Genomic DNA, 16,222 nt, shown 5'->3' with positions numbered 1-16,222 from the left:
CAACTGTGTTTTCTTTCCTGATATGCATTAATTTTCTCCCTTCATGAGGTCGTATGAAGCTGGAGTCAGATAAGTGCTTGAAATAATTTACTTTTTTTTAGCTGAATCTGTTTGAAACTCAAAGTGGTATCTCTTGTTCATTGTGATCTTGGGCAGCCTGAGCGCTTGCTTATAAGCCAATTCTGTGCTTTCATCTCATAATGCTCAATATATTATCAATGTCTCTTCAGAGGAGAGAACTGCAGCAGTGAATAAAACAAGACCAAATCCCCAAAAAAAGAAAAAAAGAAACAAAATCAAATCTGAAGCAAAAATAAACCAGAATTTACACTATCTATTTGTACTCTCATACATTTACACCACTGCAAATAAAATTCCCACGGCAAACAAACCGAGCCTTGGTGACAATCCCAACTATAAATGGTATGCTTCAGGAAGTTATTGATCAATAACTGACTGTAGAAACACTTACATTCTCCATAATTTTTTTTTATCGTCCTAATCTTGCTTCATTGCCTATGCTGTTTTCCAAATAACCCAGTTTATAGGCAGAAAGTTTATCATCTGCTTTATTGCATTCAACACTCTTCAAACATAAAAATAAACACAGGAAGGCCTACAACCATGTTTCACAAGCATTTTCAGATACATCAGTCAATATTTTGGCCTATAATTAGGCCAGACTATTTTTTTTTTTCGGCTATTCAAATGGAAAGATTTTTACCACTGTCTTTAGGGATAGACAATATGGATCTGCCTTTATTGCCAACTTGAAATAGCTACTGTCATTCACTTATTTGTAAAATCTAAGCATTTAATGGATCTATTCCAGAGATATTTTACATATAATCAGTTAACCACCATTGTCTCTGTATTTTTAAGACTTCTGAATTGGTCTGCATGAACATCATACACTAGGTCTATGTTTGGTTTGATAGAAAGTAAGAGAAACAGAAAGTTGGGGGAAAGTTCTTGAGGGCTTTCTGTTTCTCTCTTGGTTTCTGTCAAACCAAATACATCCCAAGTAAATTAATATACATGAGAACATGGTTAGGAAACATTAAGTTCTTGATTCTCAACCTCAACGGCAGTTTCACTTGGTCAAGCTCAAGCATTATTGTTATGATTACAGACAGTCCTTTTATGAAATAATTCTTGCCATACCTACTCAAGTATAGAAGGATATAGCCTTCAAAAATGGAGTCTAGCCATATAGCTACAGCTTTCTCTGTGGTTGTACTCATGCCAGTGGCTCCACCATGTTATGGTTTTCGTGGAACATATTCTAAGTTTGCTATGATTTTTTGGCACAAGTATACTAGTATAGTACTCCTAAGGCACTATAACTTTATCCCCAAATATATACTAACGTTGAAGCTAATCCCCAATCTAAAGCCATTCCAAGCTAATCCTCAATCTAAGAAGTGAGAACAAAATGAAGAATTTGTGCCAATCCAAAGCCATTACAAGCTAACCCAACCTGATGCAACCTTCAGTTAGTTGGGTTAGGGTTGAGGAGTTGGATTGAATTGGGTTAGGATTGATTGCATTTGACGGAATGCCAAATTGGGTTAGGATTGGGGATGAGGGTTCAACACTTCAATCTGACCTAACCCGGCTTGACTTTCACTGTTTCACATCTAATGTCGAGGGATACAACTAATATGATGTATGTGGAATGCAGAAGTTTGATGAAAATGGCTGGGATTCTACTTGCAAGAATCCCCTAGCTTGTGTAGGAAAAACAGGTATTGACTCGGCCTATTAAATGGGTTGAATCTTACCTTGTTGAAGTGTACTTGTGACAGCAAACTCTGAAGTGCCAAGACTCATCTGAATCAATTTTGATGTATTTTGTTTTGGAACTAGTGGGGATCCGTGCATCTTAAAGATAAACAATAGAAACATGTAAGAGTATACAATTGTTTTATATAATAATTAATAATCATTTATATTTTTAATAATTTTTTACAACACAAAAATAACAATAATTAATTTTAGATGGGGTTGTTTATCAAATTTAGGGATGACAATTTTCCTCATTTCCCCGATCCTTGTGGGGATCTACCCCGAATGGGACAGGGATGGGGATGATTTCCCCCCGTGGGACGGAGATGGGGACATTTTCATCCCTGTTGGTGGGGGGCAGTGCGGGGATAGGGAGAACACTCCCTACCCTATGTGGACCTCGATCCCCGCCCCATGGGATCCCCACTAATATATGTATATATACGCATACATTTATATATGTATGTATGTATACATACGTCTATATGTTAATATTTTTAAAAATATGGTTGAATATGTCTGAATTTGTTCTAATAGGATTGTAAATTTTAATTATTTTTTTATTTTTTAAATAAAATAAAATAAAATAAAAACATAAAGGTTGACATTATAAAGAATCATGGGGAGTGGGGATCCCCATGGAGATGGAGATGTGGATGTGGATGGAGATTTTCGCGGGGACGGAGATGGGGAGAGGGTCCTCATCCCCACCTTGCCCCGTTGCCATTATGAATCAAACTAATGAAACCAACCAACCTGATTTCTAGTATTTTCAGTCGGCTTTGGTTCAACAATTTCCCAACCTGACTAAGTTGGATCATTTTCACTTTGGTCGTTTGTAAACTGACTAAAATCGAACGACCCTACCATACATATATATTAATGTTTTATATTTTAAATATATATTTTTTAATACGGGAAAGTGGAAAATTTTCAATATTTCTTAGGCTAAAATAGTTTATATCATAAATTTAAATTTTAAACTTATTTTTTAATAATGTCATATAAGAGTATACAATTGTTTTAAAACAATTGCATACAACTTATTTTATTTTATTTTATTTTGAACTGATTGACCAAACAAAAATTTGACCCAAACTAATATAATCTGAGTGACCAACCCCCCAACCTATCCATGTCGATTTGGTTGGCCAAACAGCCTACAATTGTACCGAACCAACCTAAAGATTAAGTTTTTTAAGTTATTATTAATAAACAATAATTTTGTTGAAAGTTATTTTCTAGAATTATTAATTGGTATAAATGAAATTAGTTATTTACAATATTATTTATTTATTAAAATAATATCATTATTTAAATTATAGTACTATTAATACATTTTTGTAATTTTAACTATTTAAAATCTAGTTATGTTAAATATTTCGTTATTTAAAATATTTAGTTATTTAACTAAATATTTATAGTCTTAATCTATTTATTATAGTTGAAAGTTTTTTAATAACTATTTAAAATAGATTGTTAATGATTTAAAATATTAATTTTAATATTTTGTCATTTAAGATATTTAGTTATTGAAATGTTTAAATAATATTTCATTTCTAATGTTAGATTTTTATTATTTGAATAACATTTAGATTGAATAGTCCAGAGAATCATAATTTATATTGTTTGTACATAATTTCATGATGAACTTTGTAAAAATATATAATTATTAATAATATGAATATTATTAAATCGATTATAATTATCTTTTGTCTTTCTAATAAATATTTTAAAGTTATTACATAATTTTGTTAGAATATTTAAATAATTCTTAAACTTTTTAATTCAAATTTTCTTTAGAGAGAACTTAGGAGAAAATTAGGAATAGTGGGGGAGGTTGTTTAAGAGAAATTTTAGGATATTAGATTATTTAGGTTATTGGAACCTGTGAGAGAGATTTTAGGAAGATTTTTTGGGAAAAGTAGAGTTTCTAATTGGTCATTTCAAAAATGACAAGGATTAAAAAAAATTTTAAAAAATAAAAATAAAAAAGAATAATTGGTAGTTTCTTATCCGAGCAACCATTTCATGCAACTACTGTATTCTTCACAGACATAATGGTATCTATGCAAGTCTCTCTCTCTCTCTCTCAACAATTTTATTTGTATTTGGCTCCTTGAGGCCACTAGGCTCAACAACTGTGTAGATTATCATAAGAAGATTCAATGTAACATAGCCACATTTACCAACCTTCATAACAAAGTGTAGGTTTTGTTAGATGCACGGAATGGATTTAGGCACTCAATGCTACATGTCTTCACTGTGATCAATAGCCAACGCCAGTGATTTAAACATGCATTGATGGACCAAATGTTTGTTTGATCATACACTACAATGGTAAAATCACAAGTTTGGAGACACAGATATGAGTCTGACAGTGGCCATTCTGTGCTTAAAAATGGATAAGCTCATAAAACTACATTGTCTGCATTTCACATTTTTTATTATGAGTGGAAATGGAAATTGATTTCTGATTTTTATTATGAAATGGAAATGGAAACTTTTATTGTCAAAAATTTGTATCGATAAACCACAAACGTTTCTAGTAGAAGCAGCAATGATACCAAATACAACCCAAGACTCTTTAAGAATCTGAGATCCCCACGAATCATCAAAATTCACATCTTTAAAATTCCTTACATTTTGGGATTTTGTCTCTCATTTAATTAATTGGTTCCAAACCTGTGGTATGAAACAAGGACACACTAGTGATCAAATAGAAAGCAAATCAGTCTGGTGTTTTGAATTTAAATCAACAGAACCTCGGTGTTTCTTTTGGGTTTGGGGGAGGGGTTGCAAGGAAGTGCTGCAAAAAATTTTAAATATTTCACATATTACTTAAATAATTTTACTTAAAATATTACAAACTACTATTTAAAAATAGTAATTAGTAATTTTACTTAAAATTACGTAAATATTTAAAATTTTACATATTTAAATATGCAAAAATCCTACAAACTTTACTATTACTTAAATCTGTAAAATTACTTAAATATTTAAATATTACATATTTAAAATTTTACTTAACTACTATTTTAAATATTACTATTACATATGTAAAATTTAAATTACATATTACTAACTACTATTTAAAATTTTAAGTAAAATTTAAATATGTGATTTTAAGTAAATTTTAAATATTACTTAAATATGTAAAATATTTAAATTTTTAATTAGTAGTTAGTAATTTTAAATATTTTACATATTTTAAATATGTAATATTACTTAAATAGTAGTTAGTAAAATTTAAATATTACTAAAAATTTTAAAAAATTTACATATTACTTAAATATTTAAATAACAAAATATTTAACATGACAAAATTTTAAATAGATAAAATAATGAAATTATGCAATAAATTAAAAAAAATCTTAAAAGTAGAAAAATAATTATAATAAAAATCACAATATTCATATTAATAATAATTTAATATTTTATAAAATTAATAATGAATTATGTAATAATAGTACAATTATAATTGTATGGATTCTTAAATTCGATAAATAAATAATATTTTAAGAATTTAAATAATAATATTATTTCAATAACTAAATAATATTGTAAATAAATAATTTCACTTATATCAATTAATAATTATAGACAATAACTATCAACAAAATTATATTTATTAGTAATAATTTTACAATAATCGTGTATATTCATTATATATTTATATATACTATAATTAATACTTATTTTATTTTTAGTAATTATTTATTGTTTTTTATAAATATTCTTACAATAATAATTTATAAATTTATTTTTATTTTTGTTATTTAATAGAAAAATTTTCAATAATTATTAGAGATTAAACAACTATTATTTAACTTTTGAAATTTAATTTATCGTATTTATTATATTTTTGTTATAAATTTGTTTTAGTAATTGTATATTTTTTTATAATTTATAGATTAATACTTATTAGAGAATAAACTATTATTTAAGATTACACTATTTATTAACTAATTTTATTATATATCTATTATATTTTCATTTATAAACTTATTTTCAATGATTGTGTACATTTGATATAACTTTTCAATAATTATTGGAGATTAAGCTATTGTTATTTATTTGTGATTAGACTATAAATTTAGTTGAAATTATGAGTGTTCAATGATTGGCTCAGTTCAATTGCGGATTGTTTTGCCAACCAAATTGATCTGGTCAAGTCCGTAGTTTTTCACTCGAAACTGATTGACCATTAGCGAAAACCCATGAACTTGGGTTGTATCGATTTGGGTCTATTTTTGGTTTAGTTTGTTTGTTCAAAAGATTTAAACTTAAAAATTAACTTTAAATTTCATAAATTACAATGATATTATTATAAAATAAATTATGATATAAAATATTTTTAGGCTAACAAATTAAATCTATGGGAATTATGATATAAAAAAATTAAATCTATGATATAAAATATTTTAGGCTAACAAATATGGGAATTTTCCTACTTTCCTGTATTAAAAAATTAAATTTAAAATATAAAATATCAATATATATTTATTAAACCAAAGCCAATCTGAAATACTAGAAAACCAACCAACTCGGGTTGAGTTTGATCGGATTGTTTATTAAAAAGTTAAAATATTAAACAATTATATACTCTTATGTATTTCTATTGTTTAACTATCGCTTAAAAAAACATGGGTCCATGTCACCATGCCTCTCCTTACTCCATTATCCCCACCCTGCATTCTCTTTGACTTTCTCTCCTCTCCCCTTCCCACCACTCCCATTAAGCTATGTTACCCAACTACCTAAAAATAGTTCTACAATCTCTCTCCTAAGGTATCTCATTTAAAACAATAGGAAAGTATCATGTTGACCCACTACCTAATCAATTCCTAAAATGCATCCCCCCAATCTATACCCACTTTTCTTCATTTAAAATATTTATATTAATTAATAAATAGTTAAATATGGTTAATATTTAATCCCACCCATATCCAATGATTATTAAATAGTGTTATTACCAAAAGTTAATAAATACGGTTAGTAAATTACCAAAATTTAATAAATATCGTTATTAAATAACTTATTAACAATATTTTATAAAAATTGAAAACTCGTTAACTAATTTCTATAAAATTGAGAATTATATTTAACAATTATCAAAAAGTATAAAATTTTAGTTATTGTTATTATTATAATTAATAACCAAATGCAAATGGAGGAACAAAATTTTATCATGTTAGAAAATGAAATTACTAATTAATTTATATTGAAAAATAAAAGATAAATTAGAGTAATTTTATTAGTAAACTACCAAATAAAAAATATATTTAATAACAATTTAAAAAAAATCAATAAATCCCCGTAGTTACACAAATATAATAAATTTTTCAAAAATTTTCATAAAATAACATTTTTGAAATTAAAAGATATAAAGTATTTGAAAGTTTATTTAAAATGTATTAAATAACTATTGAAAATTATTAGAATATTTTGGAAATTTTAGGAAAATTTATTACATATGATAGATTTTGGAAAACCATTGAAAAATTATGTAATTTTCATTGAAAATAATTGAAAGTTATTAAAGATAAATGACTATGGGAAATGGAAAACTATAATTTGAACAAATTATTAAACAAATTATTAAGATAAATTAGTATAATATTGGAAAAAGGAAATTATTGGTTAGTTTATATTAGAAATTATAAGATAAATTAGTATAATTTTGTAAGTAAACCATTTAAACAGAAAATAAATTATTTAATAAAATTTTAAATAAATTTGAAAAAAAATTCAAAATTGCACAAGTACAATAAAATTTCCAAAATTTTCATAAAATTACATTTTTTAATATTAAAGACAATTTAGTGTACTTTTAGAAATTTACCATGTAGTTGATACTCATTATATCCTTTTGATCATTTCTATCATCAAATTGAATATTGGGTTGACAGGGATAGTGTTTTCAAAACTGGATCAAACCATATGGTTAGACTAGAAAAATTGGGAACCGGACACCGTTTCACCTTAAAACTGCTTTTTATCCAAAAACCGTTTATTTGGTTAGTGAACCGCTGACCTAGGCGGTCGAAATGTCAACCCGAACAACAGTTTTTGGCCTTTTTTTTCTAATTGTTTATTTTTTTGTCAAAGCGGGTCATCCGTTCGGACCGAACAGTCAGGCCAGTCGACCCCAGAATGGTTCCCTATCTGGTCCAATTTTAAAAACCTTGGACGGGGAGTGGGTGCCTTGCCTTAAGCTTGGCTTGGTGTGCAGGCATGGCTTGGCCCAAGGCCCAGCCCATGGACCAGCGCGACCCACGACACGACACAGTCCCATGTGGACTCGAGTCATAGGTCGTGCTGAACTGACCCCCTAAATTATCCTAGAGGAGGGAGGCACGACCTGGGATGCCTTGTGGACCAGCACGACACGACTCACTCTTTGTGTAGACCACATGTGGGTCGTGTTGTGCTGACCCAATCTACACCTCTACTTGAACCCGCCCAATACTGGGGACGGGGCAGGGAAATTCGAGGATTCTCCATCCTTGATGAGGAGTGGGGTGCCTTGCCCCTAAACTCGCCCGATATTGAGGAGTGGTTACCTTGCCCTGAACTCGCGTGATACTGGGGACGAGGCGGGGATGGGGTAGAGTGTCTTGATTGTGGGGCAGGGAAAGGGATGGGGTGCCTTGCCCTAAAACCACCCCGTTGTCATTCTTATATAATTGTTAATTACTAGTGGAATTAATAAAAATGTTATCTTTTATAATTATTTTTATTTTTTTTAAAATTAATCAAAATTTCATTTAAAAATAAAAAAAATTAAAAATTATTAAAATTACTATAAATTATTAATAAAACTAAATTTATTAAAAATATTTGTTCATGTTCAATTAAAAATAATTATTTTTTTAAATATCAATATTAAATAAAAAATAAAATTATTAAATCTTTCAAATCTTCCCGTGCATCGCATGGGTCCCTGCTAGTACATACTTGTAAGTATTAATATTCCAAATTATACACTACTACATAGTAGTCATAAACGCATATGTACACTACCCTCTTCATGGGACCGATCATCCAAATGCTAGTATATTGTTCCCCCTAAAGAAAAATACAATACTGTGATGAGCTGTATAAAAACTAGAAAGGATAGAGTTAAAAATGAATTGATTGGAAGGGGCCAAGGAGTAGCTCCAATAAGAGATAAAATAAGAGAATTTAGACTAATTAAGATGGCTGCATGTATAGAAGACCATTGATAGCACCATGAGAAGAAATGAACTAATGCAAGTTGTGTTGGGGTTGTCATATTTTTTCAAACGCTAGATTATTTTTAATCTAAAAGTTGGTTTTGTCATTCCTTATGTTAAACAGGGTTTTACATATAAAAGATTTATTTTATATGTAGGGTTAGGGTTTTTCAAAAAAGTGAGAAAGAAATTTACTCCTTTTTCTTTGTTGAAGAGAAAAAAAAATAGAGGTAGAGAGAAAAAGGGTGCTCTTAATGTAAGAGTGGAGTTCTTCTCTTGCTTTTGCTCTTCGGGTTGAGAGAGGAAAATGAGAACTAGAATACAAGAGTTCAGGGTTGGTTTGGGTTGCAAATCACAAGGTACTTGTACTACTCATTTTCTATTACCAAAAAAAAGTACTACTTCTCATTTTCTTTCATAGTGAATAATAATTTTCGTCTTTCTCGTGGAGATAAGTGATAAGGCAGAACTGTGTAAATTCCTTGTGTTCTTGGTGGTGCTTGTTTTTATTTGTCTTTTCTTAGATTTCATTATGTTTATTGTTATTGGGTCTTTCTTGATTGCTATTTTAAATATTTTATGGTTTTATCATGTCGGTGATTGTTGTGAGACCCCAACAAGTTGTAAGGGGTAAAAGAATTAGGGGTAAATAAAAAAAGACATGGGTCAAGGTAAGCGAGAAATGATTTAACCGCTCACAATTTAACAATGGATATGCCAATAAACAGAATGAAATGACAAAACATTATTTATTTAGCTAACCCCATATATTTGGGATAAGATTTGGATGATGATGAAGATGAACATTGTGATAAGCTATAGGTCCACATTTACCAATCCCAACTAAAGTAGGACTATAAGTCGGCTTGAACTACATTGGGCTCAGGTCAGTGCTGGAACAACTGAAAATTTAACAAATTTCCAACCCAACCACCCAAATTGCACTATTGATGCAGCCTATGTTATCTGGTTTAAAAACATGGAAACATAAAGGGAAATGTAGCTGATTTTCATTATCTCAATGAGCTTGGGTTGCATATAATGCCCTGAAGTGAAAGTGGGGTGGTGGTTGGTTCATGAATCAAAAAATGGTTGGTGTGGTTTAGAAAATGGACTGACTTTTTTACAAAGTGGTGCAAGTGGCAAAGTATTTTTTGAACCATGTAATTTAATATGGTCTTAGTTGTGTTTTAAACTAGACAATGCAATATAGGGATGTTCTATTCATGATTCATTTTTTTTACCAAACATATGAATATTAATTTTTTTATTTGTCTATTTATTTTTCCCTTCAAGAATCTGCAATTTTGCAAAATAACGACTTTTCTACTCTTTTCATATAAAATGTATTTGAAAAGAATAATCAAAATGTAACTCTATTATTTCAAATTTTGATCTTTCTAGGTCATAGAAAATTAAAAAGCAATAAGATCATTTTGAATATATTAATTCATCAAGTCACGATCACTACCGTATTGCTCAATTCATCAAAAGCAATGTATTGCATTATTGTCCAAAGTTTTTGCTTGTTTGTGGTGTAAATCTGACAAATTTAATTTGTATTTAGTTCAGTTTTGCATCAATTTATTTATAATTATGATTTATACTTCTATCTTATGCAAAATGTGTATTTTTTTATCTCATTTGCATTCATTGAAAGTGCAAATTTTGCCTAAAAAAAACTGATACATAATTCCCTCCTACAATTGTATTTCATTTAAAGTGGGGATGACATCTAACTTACTTCACTACCAAACAAATGACCCACCTCTCACATCCCTTCTCTTTTATGTAAAGTGGAGATTACATCAACTTAATTCCTATATTTCTTCTCACAAACAAATAAGAGAAAGTCAAATTTAAAGCAAAATTAAACCAGAATTTATAAGAAGCCTATAGATATGCACTTCCATGCATTTATAGCATGAAATCAAATTAGCACCGCAAACAACCTTAGCCAAAAGAGATAAAAGTGTCAGCTAAAGAATTCTATAGATATCAAGGTTCAAAGTATCAATACGTATACATCCCTACAAGGGTTGTATCGGGTCAGACTATGGTTCAGAAGTAGCCAGGACTTAAACCAACTCCTCTGAACTGATTTTGAAAAAAAAAAAAAAAAACTTAAAAGAAAACACAGATACAGGCCGATATGCCCTACCGTATCGGCCTGTGTGAATACTTTGAACCTTGATAGATGTGCAGGTTTTAATATTATTTTTACACACCATTTCTTCTATCTCATCTTAGTTATAGTAGAGAGTTAGTATAAGTCAATGAAATGAAATGAAATGCAGAAAAAAACAAGAAGAAAAATGCTAGCCTGTTCATTCTATATGATATGAGAATGAACTGTGACCACACAGTGAGACAACCACCCCTCTATTGGACTGGATTAGGTTCAATCCAATCCAATTCAATACGAATCCATTACAAATGGATCAGGTCCAATCCAATCCAATGAATATTTTAGACCATTTTGGTCTGATCCAATTTAATGTTTTGACCGTCCAATCTCTTCAAATTTGTTTTAATTTGGATTAATTCTAACTTAAACCTGGTCTATTGACACCAATATTCCTATCTTTTATCAATGAATCATATATTGGCTCAATCCAACACAATACAATATAAATTTGTTATAGATGAATCAGGTCCAATCTAATCCAATAAATACTTTGGACCATTAAGTTTGGACTGTCCAATTCAATGTCTTGTTGGTCTGTCCAATTCTCCAAATTGATTTTGATTTGAATAGGGTCCAATCCAAAACCGATCTCATTGACACCCCTACATGCATGCCACTATAGGACTCCCCTATAAACAAGAGAGAGAGAGAATAGCCTAGCTGTCCATAGTCTAACAACTTAGCTAATATAATCAAGGTTTAAATACATATAGACCACTTTTACATATACCTGGTTTCACCTAGTAGTTAAGTTGGTTACTGTGACATCCCTCCCTTTGAGCTTCGTCAGCAATTACATATTTACAAGCACATTAAAACTAATAAAACACATGTTACTTATATCTCCATACCTTATTTATCATAATTTGAGCACTTGGTCTAATTGATGCATTTATGAGATTTATATGAATTTTCCTAATATATTCACAATATCATAATCTTACACCATATCTGTGTATTTCCAAAATGTATCTAAAAAATATATTAAAATTGCAATTTCAATACTCTACCAACAGTTTGAACCTTGAGCAGAGTATAATCCAAAATTGCATTTATGAAGCATGTACCAGGTGCAGACAGATTACTTAACAACCGAGGGGTATGTGTGATTGTTAGCTTTGTGCCATCCACATTGTTGTTTTATGGATGTCGAAGTTTTCATGCATAGCATGGACTCCCGCCTAACCCCCTCCCCTCTCTCTCTCTCTCACCCTCTTCTTTTTTTACTCTACCGCTGCTTCTCCATTAAACCGATTTACAATCAAAAAGCGATTACCATCCTAGCAACATGAGGAAGAGCGGGGTTGAGCCGTTCTTTTGTTACATTATATGGAGATTGGAAGGTTCCTGGGTTAGGTCACGATGGAGGGGTTGCGGGGTCCAGTGGACGGAGGTGACGAAGGGGGCAAGGGCGATTAGGGAGGTACAAGGAGTGGGCACGTCCACCGGCTGCTGTAGATGAAATCCTTTCTCTCAAATCCGAGTTCAACTGGTTGCTGTAGGAACAGGCACTTCCTTGTCGGAACAGCTCCTCGATAAATTGCAGCAGGAGTGGATATCGTTGTAGACCCCCCCCCCCCCCTCTCTCTCTCTCTGGATTTGGGTCTCCAAGGACCAAAAACACCATTGTCTCTCTCAAAAGGTAAAAGGGTAAAGTGAGGCATTGGCAGAAAAGACAGCCACATCATCATAGGAATTGAAAAGGAGAAAAAGAAATCTCCACCGTCTTCATATCTCCTCTCAGACAATAACAAAAATTAATTCCAAACCCTACAATTCCTACGATTATCTTCTCTCTAGTCACCAAAACTTGCAATTAAATAAATCAGGAAGGAATTTTAGGGGATTAAACATGTGTAAGAAAAGCCTTCAGAAAGAAAAGGAGAACAGGAAGAAAGAGAAAGATGGAGGGAAGAGAGAGAGGAGAGAGAGGTTAGAGGAGGATGGGCTGCCGGTCGAGAAGAAAGGGACAATGATAATATTGGGTTTAAAAAAAATTAAATGTCACTTGGTGTCACATGTGTATGGGTTTTGATAGAATATTAATGGATGCTACCGATAAGGGTAGAGTTAGTCAATCATCAGAAATAATAAGGGTAATGTTAAACAATAGTCAAACAGTAAGAATATACTTTGTCAATTAGCTAAACCATAAGGGTAATTTAAGAAATTTATCCAAAAACTTATTTGTTCTCTAATAACAACATAAAAGAAAGAAATATGTTCGCTTGTGTCACCAAGATTCTTTTATATTTGGCGATGTCATATCAGACAATTGTTCACCAGTTTGATATTTGGAAGAACTTCGACAAAGATAGGTCAAGGTTTAGGATAAAATCTAAAATATGCATGGAATAGGCAAAAGGGGCGAGGCGGGATGCCCATTTTGGTCATTATCGTCATCATCATCCATGCCTTATTCTAACTATATGAGGAATTACATGAAACCTATTTGGCCAATTCATTCTATTTAAAGCCATATCCACTTAGAATGCCCATTTTGGTCATTTTGAAAAATTCAATCCAGACCCCATAAATTAGGATGAAGATATTTTGGTATATTAATGACTTCTGACCGCTGTGTTAATGGTTAGGGGGCATTTGTCACACGGTAAAAGCTCAAGGGGGTTTTGTCACAAATTAAAGTACAAGGGAGCCTTTATAATTTACCAAAAAAAAGAAAAATATGGACAGGCCCAATGCAGATTTCTGATTTTCACTGCAGAGTTACAAAAATTCAAAATGTCAAAAACCACCACTCTATACACTAAAGCCAGCCTAGGAATTAGTATCAATTCCGAACTGACACCCACCTCAACTGTACTTTGTACTTTGGGACTACAAATTGTAACCCTGGGCTGAATTTTCTTTCTCCCAAAAAAAAAATCTACAATTACACTATAATTCAATTATCATGGTTACATGGATTCTGGACCTTTAACCTTTAGCCGTTTCACTTCTTGTGCTCCAATAGTTTACACTTCAAATAGACAACTAAAGTATGTGTTTTTTACATGCATATGACTTGTCTATAAAGTATGACTTAGTGTTATTGATATGTGTTCTTGGGTTTTGAGTTATCCTCCATATATCCAAAGTGTGTAGCCACTCTGTGATACATATCATAAAATTGCTTTTCAATACCTTTTTTTTCATTTCTGATACTTTTAACCTTTTTTGCACCTCCTCTCTCCAACAGTGACATTGACAATCTGAAAATCCTTTTAAGGGAAGGAAGAAGCCTATAAAACCATTGGAGCAAGTCCATAACTTGGTTTTGAATAATGAAAATGGTATCTTTTGGAGACATCCAATAAATTTTAGAATGATACAAAGAACTGAAGATTGATTCACCAAATAACTTACATGTTTCCACTAGCACAAGCAGGATCAATCTGAATAGTATAGTATGTGGTAGGATTCATGTAAGGGTAAATAGAAGAGTTTTGGAACTTTTCAAGCTCCATCATGGTAAAAGAAAGTTATAGGCCATTTAAAACTAGTAAATATATTACCAAAAAAAACACTAGTAAATATATTACCAAAAAAACACTAGTAAATATAAATGTACCTTTAGACTGTAATGTTAAGGCATGAAATGATGTTTCAGAGGGTCCAACAAAAAATAATGGTCCTAAGGACTCTTGGCAATAATGAAAATTTGAACCTGAGAGCAACTGAAAAAATAGTGTATCGTTTGATTACAGTACATAGATTATGGGTGAGCATTTTCAGCCCGGCCCAGGTCTGCATCAGGCCCACAAATTTTAGGGCCAGGCCTAGGCCTAACAATTAAAGCCCAGCTCAGCCCAAATATATTTAAGGGTAAATTGCTGAAGTTTGGTAATTACAGTTATCTCTCCTGAAATTTCTTACAAATCTGCAAGTAGACCCCTTCCGTTAGATTCCTCTAACAATAGGCACAAAAATGTCCAAAATACCTATGCAATTACTATTGAGACTACTTTCTACAAAGGAAAACAATACAAATTTTATGAACAACAGAAAAACAGAGAATTTAAAGTTGAGCAGTTGATATGAAGGGCAAATTTGAAAAATAAATCAATTTCAGAAAAGAGACTGGAAGGGTTTGGGCAAGAGAGTCATGTGAAGAGAAAATTTGGAAAATAAAAATTTGGTCAAAAGTTACTGCATGGGTATTTTAGACATTTCCATGCCTCTTTTTAGCAACAACCAGAAACTTCAAGGGAGGTTTCAACAATAGCCTATATTTAATTGTATGTATTTTATATATAATTTATATATTGTACATATGTTAATCTGGCTCAGTTTGGAATGAGTATAAAGGCAAATATGTAGAGTGCAAATCCTTGTATTTTGTATGTATTTGCACTGTACATATTTGTATTAATAGTCTTTCCAAACTGATCATTCATGCTTATATATGCCATATAATATAAAATATGAAAAATTCCACTTTAGTATTCTGAACTTTGGGGGTAGTGTCAAGTTAGTACCCAAACTTTCAAAAACTGTCAATTTAATCCCTACCACTAACAGTCTGCCAGTTATCTTATCATGTGATGACACACAATTTTCAAAATGTCAAAACTACTCTTGAAAACAAAACACTGTTCATTGCCTTCTACCTTAAGACTGTTCAAAATTATCAGGTTCCCACCTTTCTCTTATTCATCATTCCCATACAACAAATAGTTGGAAGAAAAGGGGAATCCTCCATTTTCCTTTGTTATTCACTCAAAATGGAACCCGCTCACTAGTCTAGGTGGCTACGGAACCCTCGAGTTATCGGAGGTCATCGCCTGGGCTCAGCTTGGTATACATGATAGCCTATAAGTAACTTACTGAAAACCAATAAAAGAATGAAAATTACAGGCAGATCAACGCTTAAATTATTAAAAACTAACTTGGATTTGTTAATCCGCAGGTGGGTTTACTCAACGTGGATGGATACTACAACTACCTGCTAACCTTCATCGACAAAACTGTGGACAATAGCTTTATCATGCCTTCTCAGCGTCACATAATTGTCTTTGCTCCAAAT

This window comes from Nelumbo lutea, chromosome 1, assembly GCF_056320005.1.
Source record: "Nelumbo lutea isolate HS-2025 chromosome 1, American lotus-T2T, whole genome shotgun sequence".
Classification (NCBI taxonomy): Eukaryota; Viridiplantae; Streptophyta; class Magnoliopsida; order Proteales; family Nelumbonaceae; genus Nelumbo; species Nelumbo lutea.
This window is presented reverse-complemented; position numbering follows the sequence as displayed.